The sequence below is a fragment of the Crocodylus siamensis genome, chromosome 2 (genome assembly GCF_052110815.1).
Source record: "Crocodylus siamensis isolate JL-2025a chromosome 2, ASM5211081v1, whole genome shotgun sequence".
Lineage (NCBI taxonomy): Eukaryota > Metazoa > Chordata > Crocodylia > Crocodylidae > Crocodylus > Crocodylus siamensis.
The window spans coordinates 132,957,062-132,971,601 of record NC_143396.1 but is presented as its reverse complement, the minus strand read 5'-3'; the positions used below and the strand labels follow the sequence as shown (position 1 = coordinate 132,971,601).

General features: G+C 43.4%; 1 protein-coding gene across 15 annotated transcripts in view; it reads left to right on the top strand.

Moving 5' to 3' along the window:
• Positions 1–14,540, top strand: part of ADGRL3 (adhesion G protein-coupled receptor L3) — an 875,465-nt gene that overhangs the window by 44,337 nt on the left and 816,588 nt on the right. For 3 of the 15 annotated variants that reach the window (XM_090036856.1, XM_090036858.1, XM_090036857.1), the window contains one exon: positions 14,172–14,297. The exons of the other annotated variants lie outside the window; for them this stretch is intronic. The gene's annotated coding sequence lies outside the window, so the exon portion shown is untranslated. The remainder of the gene's footprint in view (positions 1–14,171; positions 14,298–14,540) is intronic. 15 annotated transcript variants of the gene reach the window in all.

Sequence of the window (14,540 nt, the reverse complement as noted above, 5' to 3'; positions counted from 1 at the left end):
TTATTTGTTTCACATCTGCCTGCCTCAGTTTTCTCATCTGTAAAATAGGAATAGCAGTTGTTGCTAAGCACAAGCTTCACTTTGTATGTTTATAGCTCCATTTGCTTAAAGGGAAACATAAGCCTTGGTGCCTGGTTTTACTTACTGGAAGATTGTGAGGCTAATGCATGTATATTTACAAGGCACTCAGAAAGGCATCACATAACTATAATTATAAAGACAAAGAACTGTTTATGGTCTGATTCAGCAGAACAGTTTGTTTTTTTTTTTATTGCAGGGAGTAAATTTATGCAATGGTACTTGCTGTAGAAGTCCAATATCTATTCTTCTTCCCTGCCTTTCTCCCCACCCCAACTGTGAACCCACTTGTCCTTTGCTTGCTCTAAAGCCCATGGATGTTAAGGAAACTTTTCACTGACCTCAGTGTTCTTTGTATTTGGCCCATTAGGACACTTTCAAAAGACTCACATTGCTTACTACTTTCTTACACAACCTACTTTTCGGTTCACTCAACTTTAGTCTTTCCCAATCTGGTACCCCTCTCCCCCCTCCCCAGGAAAAGGTTGCGTTCAACAAATGGGATCAAAGGTTAATTGAAAATTGCCATTCTAGGGCTTTTGGGGTATCTGGGTAGGATTTTGGAGGCCTAGATCATATGAACTCTTTTTAGATCAGTGATTTTTTTTTTAAGTGACATACATTTTTCATGAATAGCAGAGCCAGTAATGCAGAAAATGCATAGAAATTCCCAGTGCATAAGTTGTTGCCTCCAGGCTATGTTAGAATACAATTCCTCCAAAATTATTTAGGTGGATTTTTCTACCTGGGTTGTAAATACAGCAGTATGTATGATTGTACATTATGTGGTTAACATTTGCCCTCTTTGCCTCTTACACATACATTCCTGAGATATCTAAAATGAAAGGTATCTCGGCTTCTACTCAGCTGACATGATGAAGATGGATGAGTTTAAGATATGACAGGTTATGTGATGCAGAAAGAAAGTTAACCTCTTTTCTTAAGATTTGGTTTAATTTCTCTGACAGAAAATATGCACTTACTATTACTTTTTAAATCCCAGTTTGGTCCTTCCTATAGTACTTTGCTGTTTCTGAAAGAATAAAAGAAACGGTATCAAAAGGCAACGTCTTTCAAGCTGCTGACCTTTAAAAGAAAGAGCAGATTACACGTGCAGCAGTGTAAACCTTGAGAGATCATTCAATAAAATAACTTTAAAAGCTATCATATGTCTGATTTGTCAAATGAAGAACTAGCACATTTTGCCTTCCAGCTGAATAAATAAAACCCATAACATAGTTTAATATTGTGATCATAACATAATTGAAATGATATTATTTCAATGCACAATTTAATAAAACTAACCACAGCAGTGGAGTTATCGATTTTAAATTCAGTTAAAGCAGTTCGCATATTCAGTTCAAAATATTCTGATGAATATCCACTTTGGTAATCTGATTTTCTTCATTTAGAAATGGAAAATAAATTTGTATCAGGCTGACATATCTGGTGCAGTGTTGGGAAAGGGCTTGCTTTTCCTTGGCCTGTGTAACTTTTTGCAGTGTTCTTTCATATTGTGCACATTTCATACAAATGCTTTGTGTTTGCTTGTTTAAAAGTAAGTGCATGACCAAATTCCACAAACATGCTTTGCTTGAACCAGTGGCTTGTTGAAGGCATATGAAATTTCTCATGTAAATATGAGCGCAAGGCTGTAGTTTCTTTTGAATTAGAGGGAAGATTCAGTGGTAATTACTTGGGTACTTCCAAAGTGTAATTAGCCAGTAATCTGGAGTGACATCCAAGTAAAACATATGTAGTCATCTTGCAAGTAAATAAGGACTTGCATGCTGTTTTGTGGATTGTAAAATAGTGGCGTCCTTTACAAATGTTATTTGTGGTACTAAGGGCAGTCTTGCAAAGCGTATTCACTGACTTTCAAGGCTATTCCTTGGCTAGTTTTAAACTCTGGGAAGTTATGACCATTTTATATGAAAATATGTGGAATAAGCTTGGGGGTAGGGGGTACATTTCAAATTCAGTCCTGGCCCTAGATGCCTCTTCTACAATCTTCCTTCAGACAGTCAAAATAGGAAGACTTTTGTCAGAATCGCTTAGTTTTAGGACTAGATCAAGCCACATGTAGTGAGCCCTCACTACTCTTTAACACATTATAGGGTTCCTTGCTGGCTGATGTGGGGGAGAGTTCCAATTAGTATTGTGCTGAAAGGTCAAGAAAATGGTGGGAGGGGCAGGGAAGGGGAGGGGTGCAGAGAAGGTACAAGCAGGTTGGAGGAATGGACTTCCCAAGCACTTACATACATGCCAGATATTTGCTCTGATGCATACTAATCAGCACGTCAGAGCAGAATTGATTGAGTCTGCTGGAGCTTGCTAATTAGCATTTTCCAAGAGCCTCCATGTCATGTGTATTCAGCATCCCCATGCTTCAAAATGATGGTGGGGGTGCTTTAACTAAAGCTTCTTGAACAAGCTTTAGTTAAAGCACCCCTGCTGCCATTTTGAAGTGTGGGATACTGAGTACATGTGACATAGCAGGTCTCGTAGCCACTCTAATTAAAGTGCCCCCTTCTGCCCTCCCTGCCCCCCGGCAAGTACAAGTAAAGATGCCCTTTGATTACAGTCTTGTTGCTGGGTATGAAGCCACCAGGCCACTGCTTTGTTCTTGTGGTTTGGGGTTGCCTCCACATGTCCTCCTCAGAGAAGGGAAAACAGCCTTGTGAAAACTTCCAATTTGAAATGGACCCCACTGTCCCCATGCACTTTTTCTGCTTAATTTTCTTGCTGCAATTTTAACTGAAAAGTTATTTACTCTGGAAAATGTGCATTAGAGGAAGAATACTATTTCTCACTAAGCAATACATTTTTTTCAACATTTCAGGAAAAAAATGCAAGAAAAACATGAAAAATTAAAACGTTTCTATACCTTTGACCAATTTATTTTACCAAAATGTTTATCAGAGAAGGAGGGTGGATGCTAGAGGAAGCAGTGTTTCAACCAGCTTTTTATGAAAAAATAAATTAAGCAGAATTAATTCCTTTTCTGGCAGTTATGCCCTCCTTGATTTCACCTTTGCCAGTCTCTCGGCCATCATCCATCCCAGATTTCCTTGTCTTGTTGCTGTGACCCCTCCTCTAGTGACAACTCCCTTGTTCCTGTGCATATTGCCCTCACCTTTGCCTTTCTGAGCATGCTACACTGCTGCTGCTTTCTAGGCCTTTCACACCTGTAGCAAGGGTATGCAGCTTCTGCCCTTGAAGTAACTTTTCCAATTGATGTGTGCATTTTTCCAAACAAAGTCATCTCTTTTGGGCTCCTATTGATTCAGGGAGATTCTTTCTCATTCACAGAATTGTTTGCAGCTGTGATCCTTTAAAATTTGATGGATGAAGTCACAATGCATGTGTTGAAATTAGTACTTTCAGGGTGGGATTGTCAAAAATCTTCCATATTGGCTGCTACCTCTGGAGTCATTGATGAGTTAGGTGATTCTGGGCATGTCTATATGAGATGCTTATTGCGCAGTAGCCTTATAACACTGCACAGTAGTGTGACCATCAAAAAACGATAAAAAATAATACGCTACTGAGCAGTTTTATTAGGCTGTTGCACAGAAAGTGTTACAAAAAACCCCAAGCGCTGGCGCTACTGCACAGTAACTGTAGTTACTGAGTATTTAGTTAGCACTTTATTAAGCAAGTACTAAAATACGCAGTAACTACTGCACATTAATGAATGTGTAGACGTGCCCTCTGAGTGCTGATGAAAATCCCAGTGTTGACTTTGGTAGCTTTTTCCTGTGAGTAATTATTCTCTTGTTTTAGCATTCCATGGTCTGCTTATAGATCCTTCAGCTCTTCTGTAACTTTACTATAGCAGGCATTTTGCTAAATCACTGTGCAAAGAACAAAAAGATGCATTAAGATTAGAGGTGTACGAAACAGGCCGTATTCAATTCAGATTCAGCCTGAATTGGGGACAGTGATTCAGTTCTTTGATTCAGATCACTGTCCTGATTCGATTCAACCAAATCTGAAGATTTGATGCTGACTCGGAATATCAGTGATATGTTTTTTCTACATAGCTTGAGGTACCAGGCACGCCTCATGAATGCTGCGATACTGGGGCAGATGGAGCATCCCACAGGAGCGTGGGGGGGGGGCCTGCATGTGCACTGCAGCAAACCCAGAAGTGGACCAGAATTACTTCCGGTCCACTTCTGGGTCTGCCACCAAGCATGCAGGGCTTGGCGATCAGCCACAGGGGGACCCTGGGTGCTCCCCTACACCCAGGAGGCATCAGTCACTGGGGCAAAGGTGGTGGTCCCCCGCATGCTCCCCAGTGGACCCAGAAGTGAACCAGAAGTGCTTCTGGTGCACTTCCAGGTCTGCTGACGAGCATGTTGGGGACCCTCCCATGCTTCCATAAGATGCTCTATCCGCCCCAGCGTCGCAGCATTCACGAGCCGCCTGGTACCTTGAGATATGTAGGAAAAACATATAAAGCTGGGTCTATGTCCAAATCACCGAATCTCTGCAAATCGATTCAGAGGGTTCTGATTCAGTTCGGAGAGATTAAAGGGTCTCCTGATTCAATCTGGATTTGGAGATTCAGCCACCGAATTGGGCCAAATGTCCGCTGAATCAAATCAGCAACTGAAGCTTAACACAGCCCTAATTAACATACAAAGTTAGCTTTGTATCTTCATCCATATGTGTTGAATTTTACTTCTTCACGGTGAACACATGCTCCAAGTTTGTTTCAGACCATGGCATGCCAGGTGGCAGTGATGAAATAGTTAATGTCCAAAAACACATGGATGAAATCTTAAATGAATTTAAAATTAGATTCCTTGCATTTGCCTTAAATCTCTTTTTATTTTTTAGAGAGACAAACCAATTTTTCTTTTAGCAGCATATCTAATCCATTTCAAACTGGGGGGGGAGGAGGGGGCAGGGAAGAAAGCCAGAGCCAGTGGTGAAAATTATTCCTCCTTGAAATGTTCTGAGTGCCGGAATTTATTTTACAGTTCCAGCTAAGGAAGGCTGCGTCCTGAAAAGCAGGGAATGAATAGTGTCTAAATCTGCTTTAGGAGAAAGCTTGTTTATCAGGCTACACCTCATTTTCCTTTATCTGTCACTGCGTAAATAATAGGTAGAGTTCCTTGCTTGGTTGTACTCTACGTGCACCGAATATAGCTTATAGTCAACCAGCTGTAGCCGTACTGATTCCATTGCTAGATATCTTTCTCATGGCAGATTTGTTTTTTTTTTATTTTATTTTTATTGCATGAGCTAGGCACAGTTGTGCAGCTCATACTGCTGTAGGTTTCAGAAACTTGATTAAACCACAGACTGACACATAGCAGCTTTTCAAAAGACCACTTTTTACCCCTGCAAATAGCTCCTGAACCTTACTGGTGGGTAATGCACACTTTGAGCATTTCTGCAAGCAGTCTGCCTGGTGGCTGCAGCACCAATTAGTTAAGTGCCCACTAGTATAAGAATGGTGCAGTGTTATTCCTTATGGTCCGCATGTGCATATAGTTTACACATCAGGTGGGCACCCACACTTCACCTGTGATATGAAAATTAGAAGTGCTTTCATTTTACCTGGCCCTGTGTACAGCTTTGGCAAAGCAGGATTCTTTTAACTAGACCTGGCATTTTCAGAGAAGCATTTGGAAGCAGCTTCTGATCCCTTTGAAGCCATTCAAAAGCAGAGTCAACCATATATCTATGTTTGCTACGCGTGTACGTTTGTTGACGCTTACCTTCTTTCAGGATCTTGGTTGGAAATTGTGCCAAGCAGATACAAACTGATATTCCTCTCCTCTCCCCCCCCCCACACCCCCAGCCCTCCAATAAAGGAAAGGGCCCCAAAAATGGGCTGTACTGAAAACAAATATCATTAGCGGATCCTGACGTCATTCTTTTCACTAAGGGCTATGCCCACAGGAAATATGAGATTTCTACTTCCATTCTACCTCACACTGGTGAGTCTCTCTAAAGGGTATTTTATATAGTAAAGAAACTGGGTTCTTCCCTCCATCCCTCTTTAGCTCTTATTCCCAGCTGATTTAACTTTTTTTGATGATATGTTCCAACAGCTTGCCTTTGAGAGGAGACCCAAGCTAAATATTTTGTATTCTGAAGGTATCAAAAATAGTGTTAGAATGAAGTGGACTTATGTAAGCTATCATCCACAAGATGATAGAGCAACACTATAATTCTGAGTTTAGTTGTAAATTACACGTCTGATGTGGTCATGTTGAGCTCTTGAATTTGCATGTTGATACTTGTAAATAAAAGGCTATTATAAGAACTCCATGTTTTGTGCAACTTGCTCCTCATAAATCCTTTTAAAGTTCAAACCTTGCAGATGAAATTATGTTGGACTGTATCAAGGTCACATTCTTAGCTAGCATAAATTGGTGATGCTTCATGGAAGACAGTAGAACCACATCATTTAATTTACTTCAGAATCAGGCCTGAAATGTCAGCCTTTTAAAAATAAGAGACTACATGAATATTTGACTTAGTTTAGAGACAGAACCCCCCCAATAACTAATGTACTCCAAAGGCTTTACATCAGATCTTTTTAATATCAGGTGTAAGTGGGGAGGATATTTTTCTCTGAGGAGCAGCAGTTAAATTTTTATCCAGAAATCTCATAAAGTACAATGACATGACCAGGCACTTTATAGAGAATTAGTTGTGTGCTGGGGGAAGTTGCCTGGGGTTTCCTGAGGCCATTGGTTAGAACTCCAACATCCAGAGGAAGACGGATTCCCCTGCCTTTCCCAGTGCTACTCAGCATTCCCAGAATAGTGCTCACGAGCACAGGACAATACTTACGAACAATCAGCCAGATCTTTGGTAGGTGTCAAGTGGCACAGGTCTGAAGTCAATGGGACTGTGTTGATTTATAACAGTTGGTGTCTGGCTCATTGACTTCAATCAACTTATGACAGTTTGCATCTGCCGGCCAACAGACCCAGCATTTCTATAGTTGAGTGCTTCATATTTTATCCACTTGAAATAAATTCCTAGGAAAAGGACCATTTGATCCACTCCCTTCCCATTACAGGTTCTGAAGCACAATTTGGTTTGCATAACATAAGTTGAACTTCTTATTGTTCTGTCAATATGCTTGGTGTAGTGTTCCAGGAGCCTTGTGTAAAGCTTTACAGGGAACAGCCTTTTGGGGGTTGCTTTTACTTATTGCCTTGGTTCTGGTTTTCAGAAGCAAGTTGTGTTTAAACAGAAGCACATAGGCTTCTTTCCACGTAGGTTCCTCCCCTCTTCTCTTCTGCAAGTGCACATCCCCTTCCTCGCCCTCAAGATACAGGATTGATTACAAACTAAGAAAGTACTTATTTGTAGGAGCCTTTTGTTAAGCATGTCGCTGTATGGAGTCCTACTGTCTGCGCTTTAATGTAAGATGAAGTTAGAGATGATTAACGTGCATGCTTGTGGCTGTGCTCTGGGAGGTGAATTTTCTGGAGCATGAGTTATCTGCTGTCACATTGTCCAAAGTTTCATGAAGACTTGTGTTTTATTATTAGTTTAGATTTTTAAAAGAGCAGTGCTGTTGATTTGATCATCTCTGAACCTTGACTGACCATCGCACAAGTTGCAGGATAAGCAAGGTTGCAGGATAGCCTCTTTGAGACTTCGCTGTCAGCCCACCTCATGCTTTATTGCCATAGCATGGCCAGAATTGAAAATTAGTCTCATTAAAAAAATGAAAGTCAGTGTTTTTGTAACCACTCTAATTTTACATTGTTTAACCACATTGACTTCAGTGGAAACAGAATTAGGCCCATACTTTTTATACTGCTGTAACTGTACGTGTACTGAAAAACTGGCTTGCCTGGGTCCCGTGATGTTTTGCCCGGCTCTTGGGATGGGAAAGGTGGAGTCTGGGGGTGGTGTGTCTGCTTGTGTCCCTGTAGTTTTCAAGAGATGCATAGTAAAGCAGGCACTGAGTATATTTAGGGTGAAGTTACGTTACATTTAGACCATACAAAATCTGTGGAACGTTAAGCGGTGTTGAAGTTAGTACATGCTGTGAGCAGTCACATGTTAAGGGTCAATAATACCGTATCTTGCCCGCACAACTTTGACTTGCCACTAGAGGGCTATTGAGCAGGGATGTGGCCAGGAGCCAAGATGCCCAGATTGTCCCTGCTCTGGATGGTGGGAAGAGGGGCTGGAAGCAGTACATTCTGGGATGTTGGAGGAGTGAAAATTGCTTGTTTTATTTCCATGGAACAGACTGAAGTTACCCTAACACAAGCTAAGTACCATGACCCAGATTTAAGCCTTGCCTTAAGTGGCATAACTGAGCTGCTCAGAGGGCAGTTAACAAGCCTTAAGTTGCAGGTGCTCAAGTTTTAAGTGCCCTTAGTATAGTCAAAGTGTAACAAGTAACTTTTTCCTGAGAGAGGTGGGTGGATACTGGGGACAGAGGGCTAATGCAGAGAATGCTGTCTTGGAGGCTCAGGCAGGGAAAACCAATAAGCTCTGCAATGGATGGTGGTGAGAGTGGGGAACGATTAAGTTGGGCAGTGGAATTATAATTTATTGAGGAGGATAGACGTGGGAGGACTGGAATTGATTTTTATTGGTGGTGGTGGGGTGGGGAATGAAACTGTGCTAATATAAATTAAAAAGTCAAAGGGGTGGTGCTACAACAGTTTTTGCCTAACAAAGATAACATTTGATCAGGTGTCAGAAAAAAAATTGCCAGCCCAGCATGTTGCGTGCATGTATAGATGAAAGCATGGACCTAAGTATAACAGAATACTAGGGGAGGTTCCTCCTTTTGAGCACCTCAAAGCAGTGTCTTAAGACTGGGTTGTGGTCTATCCTAATTCTTTTTAGTTTGCAACATGCTATCCTTTAAACCAGAAACCACCTCGACAGACTGGCTCTCTCTCTGCCCTGGGACAGGAAGCCCTAATAGCTTTCATCTTGTTCCTTCCTCTCAGTAATGCTGCCTGTCAGTTTGCTGCGTGCATGAATTTTGAATGGCTCAGTGTGCTTTCCTGCGCAGCACCAAAATATTAATTATAATGCAGTAAAAGTTAATTGAAATGCAATGCAATCCTTGGCAAGTCAGGTCACCAAAAATGTCTTAAAACAGAGCCCACAAGAAATAAGAGAGACTCTCTCAACAGAAAAGCTTGGCAAATTTCCTCTGCTAAGCCTCTGAGGTGCTTCCTTTTGCTATTAGTGTTCTCTCTAGAAACAAACACCCACCTTTCATGGAAAAGAAAAGTATCTTCCCTCTCATGCTCGTATCTGCCTACCCATTAGTGGTACTGTCTCCTTCCCTGACACTTGGGGTAGGAGTTTAAACAGTCTGTAGGGTAAGTTAAATTACCTGGGAATCATTGTTTTCCAAGACATCTTACCTCTTCAACATGTGGCACCACCCATGCTTAGAGACAACACATAGCACCCCCAGCTGATTCACCCTTGACCATTCCTGTATTTTTTGTTATGGGTCTTTCCCCGAGGCTATTTTCTCTAAGGTACTTTTGCTAGGAGCACAGTCTCCATAATGAAATACAAATGAAAGTCCATTTCTCATGTACCCCTGAAGAAAATTCTGTGAAATGCATGGAGAAAGCAATGACCTGTAGAGCATTGTTTTCTGCTTCAAGCTTTCATCTGGTCTGCTCAGGATTGATTTTATTTATTTAGTTTCTCAAACCAGGCTTGGGGTTACCTTGTATTCCTCCAAGAAAATCTGCACATAATTATTTGGGTGTGATGGGAAAGCTGGAAAAAGGTCAGATACCTCCAAATCTAAAACCCCCTCTAAAGCCACAGTACCTCTTGTACCACTGAAGCATACTTGACTGCATCATCCCCAAATGCTGAAGCTGCAGTAAATGTGCATTCGAGAGTCTAATACGGCCAAGAGTTGAATCACTGGCTGGAATCAGGCTCTGGGTCCCAATCGTGGCCGGGTCAAGGTGATGTGGGGCCCCAGGGCCTTACCCTTGTTGGGTGGGAATGGCACAGGGCCTGATCCAGCCCATGGACTAACTCCGTGCCATTCTTCTTGGCTGTGGGCCAAAACCCTGAGCACCACTGCTGTATAGCAACATTAACGCACAATATTCGGTTGACAATTAGCACCTAGCAAAATTGGTTCAAAACTGGTAGAAGGATAAAAGCACCAGTTTCACAGCAAGTTCAGCATAGCCTTACTCCAATTTTTTTCCCCTATTTTTGGTAATAGTGACTTTATCTATGTGTTCTGTGGGTACTGGTCATTTTCATCTCTGCTTCCTGTGATCTTTTGAAGAAGGGGAAAATGATTTGAGGTTCATATTATTATACCAAAGCCTTCTCTGATTAATGTGTGGCTCACTTTTGAAATTTGCTTGTGCAAGTCTGTCACACTGGTTTAAACATAAATGAGTTTGTGAAGTACCGTATTTACTTGAATCCAAAATGACTTTAAATTTGGGACAACTTCCCAATACTTAGATTCCACACTTGGGAAATTATAAATTTGTTATAATTTCACTTTATAGAGTCTACTTATTGGAGGGTTATCTTTTAAATTCACACTGCCCAACCACTGCTGTGGAAGGGAAAGCAGCAGCAAGAGAATAGGGGCCAGAACCCTGACCTTCCTGCCACTTGCCTCCTCAAGTGTCTGCCCTTCCACCATGTTCCCCTTGCCCCTCCTTGCCCTCCCCTGGTGCCTGGCCCCTCACTGCCTGTGCCTGACCTCCTACTGCCTGCCCCTCCACCCGCTGGTCCCCTTGCCTGTGCCTGCCCCTGCTGCCACATACTCTCCCCACTGCCTGGACCCCTCCCCCCCTCATTTACCTTCTGTGATGCTCTGGGGTAGTCAGCAGTGTCCTAGCCTGGCCAAACAGTAGCAGGTCCAGGCTGGGTCAGAGCTAGAGTTGAAAGTAAGGCAGGGGTATGGAGGCAGGCTGCACAGTCTCCCCTGTGCTCCCTCCACCATGGGGTTTCCCCTGCTACAAGCACCTTCCCCTGCCAGCTGCCACACAAGACACCCTGGCCTGGGGAAGGTTGTGGCTCAGCTTTGGCCTGGGCCCTGGGGCCAAATCCAGAGCTTAGCTGCTGCTTGCACTGGACCAATACTGGAGTGTAAATGGTCCCTCCCAGCCCCCTGCAATCCCCATGGTGATTGGTGGGAAAAATCTCATCTGGGATTTGAGTAAATCTGGCAATTTATGGAAACCAGCAAATGTGTAAGTATTTATTTTGGTATAGTTGTGATTTGTTTCGGGTTAGTTTAAAGCAGTTCCTAAATGATTTAAGCTCCATCAAAATAAGCTTCCCTTAAACCAGAATAAGAATGTCTACATTGGCATCTGTTCTTTTTCACTTAAATTTGCTAAGTCACTTCATTAGCTTATCCAGTGAAAGTTTTTCCTCAAGGCAAAGTTCTAGAAACTTGGGACTACATTTAGGTACTGTAAGCAAGTATTTAGAGGATGAGCTGTAGATAGGCAAGTTTGAAAACTGGGTCCAAAGGCAACATGGCTGAGACAACGTGAGGGCAGAATGGCTTTCTCATTTTATACAAGGGCCCCTGAGTTTTAATGCAGGGGTCAGCAACCTTTTTGGGCAGAGTGCAAAAAACACCTGTAACCTCCAGTCATAAGATGTTGGCACCCTAGGAGCAGACTGTGGGGGATCTATGAGGGGCCTAACCCTTTCTGTGGCAGCGCAGCCTTGATCCCTTCCCCAAAGTGCATGTGCCAAGCAAAATGTCTTTGTGTGCCATGCTCTGCTTTAAAGGTTCAACAGGAGTTGCAGTTATCTCCAGGGTATGGGGTGCTATTACAAGTGGTTAACCCTGGACTGTAGGCTTGGTGTGGATAGGAACTCTCATAGTCCAAGTGTGAGTCCTTATTTATTTATATATTTACTTACTTATTTTTGGTGAGCCTGCTACACACTTTTAAAAGGAAAACTGCTATTTATGAAGTTAAAACTGCCTCCTACAGATAGAGCAGGAGCAAATGTGAACTGAAGCAAGCTTCTGGGCACGTAGTGCAGCGACCTTTTTCAGGCTCCAGTTTCTGTTTCAGCATTGTGAAGTCCTTTTCTCTGACTGAAGATAAATGGCCTTCCAAAATAGCAACTCCCAAATGGGGGCGGGGAGGGGGAGGAATGGAGCAGAGATGAACAAGATTGGAACAGCAGCAGAGTGGCCCTGTCACCCCTAAGCTGTGATTTGTCTGCTGGTTTGTTCCTCGCCCACCCCCTGTCCTGGCACAGAACCGTTCTTCCCCTTGGTGACAAAAAGGGTGGCTTGGGAACATGTATATGCAAGGCAGTGACTGCTTTCATAGAGAATCAAAAGGATGCCTTTGGATACCAAAGCAGGGTGAAAAAATAACTCTTGGCTTTCATGGAAACCTCCGGTGCTACAGAGCTAAGAACGAACAGTTTACAACAAAGCATCAGTTGACAGTTGCCATAGGGGAAACCTGCAGGGACAGTATAAACTTTTGGTTACCTAACCTTATGATAGCTCGAGATAGGTTTGCATGGCAGAATTCTGGCCCTACTAGCAAATTTAGAGGCCTCTACCTGTGCTTTGTAGTCATTGCCTGAAGCTGCATGTAGGCAATCCCAGGCGTTTGCTGGTTGCTTTGCCCACTGGTGCCTTCTCAGGGGCCATTTGTGCTCTGGTGATGCAGTTGCTGAGGGCAGCAAACAGGAAACCTTGCATCTGTCTAGTTTTCTGAGATTTTTTTGTACTGCTTTTGTAGGTCAAGGCGGAAGCCTTTAGAGTAAGAGCTAGGAAATGGGCATAATAATTGCACTTTTGCCTTGGCCAGTCTGCCTGAAAACGGAGGAGGCCAGATTAAATGGCTGCACTGATACCTCACTGGAGCCCCAGGGAAACTTTAGCAAAAGTAGAGCTGCTTGTCATAGTTTTATAGTTTCTAGGGTTGGAAGGGACCTGAGTAGATCATATAGTCTGACCCCCTGCCATGGCAGGAAAGAGTACTGGGGTGAAACGACCTCAGCAAGGTGGTCATCTAGCCTCCTCTTAAAGACCCCCAGGGTAGGAGCCTGCACCACTTCTCTTGGAAGTTGGTTCCAGACCCTAGCCGCCCTGGCTGTGAAGTAGCGCCTCCTGATGTCTAGCCTAAATCTACCCTCTGCCAGCTTGTGACCGTTGTTCCTGGTCACTCCTGGTAGTGCTCGGGGGAACAGGGACTCCCCCAATGCCTGCTGGTGCTCCGAGTTTGTTTTTTCGGTGGAGGGAGGGTTGGTATAATAGAGGTTTCCCTGAGGAGACTGATGGATAACTGGACAGGCAAAGGGGCTGGAGATAATAGCAGTAACTTATGTGAATGTTCTCTTGTGCTCTTTACCTTCTCCTCTTTGTCCATGAGTCTAGTACAATGCTGGCTTGGGTGGGGGCACATCAGAGGGAGCACAGATCCTCCCAAAGCTGTGTTGCTATGAAGGAAAAGACTGTGATAGCAGAGCTGCCTCTCCATGCAGCTATACACATGGAAAAATCCTATGCCCCTTAGGACGCTTATGAGGTTAGGGAACCATGAGTGGAATTCTGTTTTTTTCTTGGTCATTTAAGAGCCTAGATTTCGTCATCTACATGACATTTCTGGCATTTAAATGCCCGCAGCAATTCTATTCCTGGACTTGTAGCCCTGCACATGTGGATGGCTACAGAGGCATGCAGGCTAGACGTGCACACTGGCAAGCAAATAAGACCTTCTGTCTTCTTTCTTCCTTTCCCTCTACCACTTCCCCCAGCTCCCTGCTGACTTGCTGAATGTCTAGTGCACTCACCTGGGAAGCCAGAGGACCCAGAGGACTCCAGAGGTGATTTGAACCTGATCTTCGTGACCTCTCAACACAGCACTCTTTACTATCATATTATATATCAGCTATTATCCAGTCCCTTCTCCAGCATTTTTTGGAGCTGGCCCCTTGGGCAGCCATGAAAGGGAGATATAGGGAAGGAGAAAGGAGGGAAGTCAAAGGGTGTTTGGCTGTAGGAGCAAGGCCTGGGTTCTAGTTGGGGTCCTTGCTACTAATGAGATCAAAGTTTCCTCCCTACAGTATCATCCTTTCATTTTTCTTAGTGACTATACTAGTGGCTCAGCTTCACTAGAAGATGGGACTGGATAATGGCTGGAAGAAAAAGAGGTCCTGATTCAAACACCAACTGAGTGAGGACAGCTTGGGAACTAGGTCCTCTGTCTTTCGAGGTGAGTGGCTTAGCTCCTCTGTTATTGGAGGGAAAATATGTAGCTTCAACTTTCCCCTACCACTTCTTGAGTCTAAATCTGGTAGTCATGGCTTTTGCTCAGTTCCACGGTTCTGGACATCTTTGGATACAAGGGGTGCATGTATGTGTCCTGGCCCCTTCTGCACATGCTCTGTCTGCGCAGCTGTCTAGTCATCCATAGTATCCATGCATGGAAAGCCACATGTCCAGCAATAGAATCTCT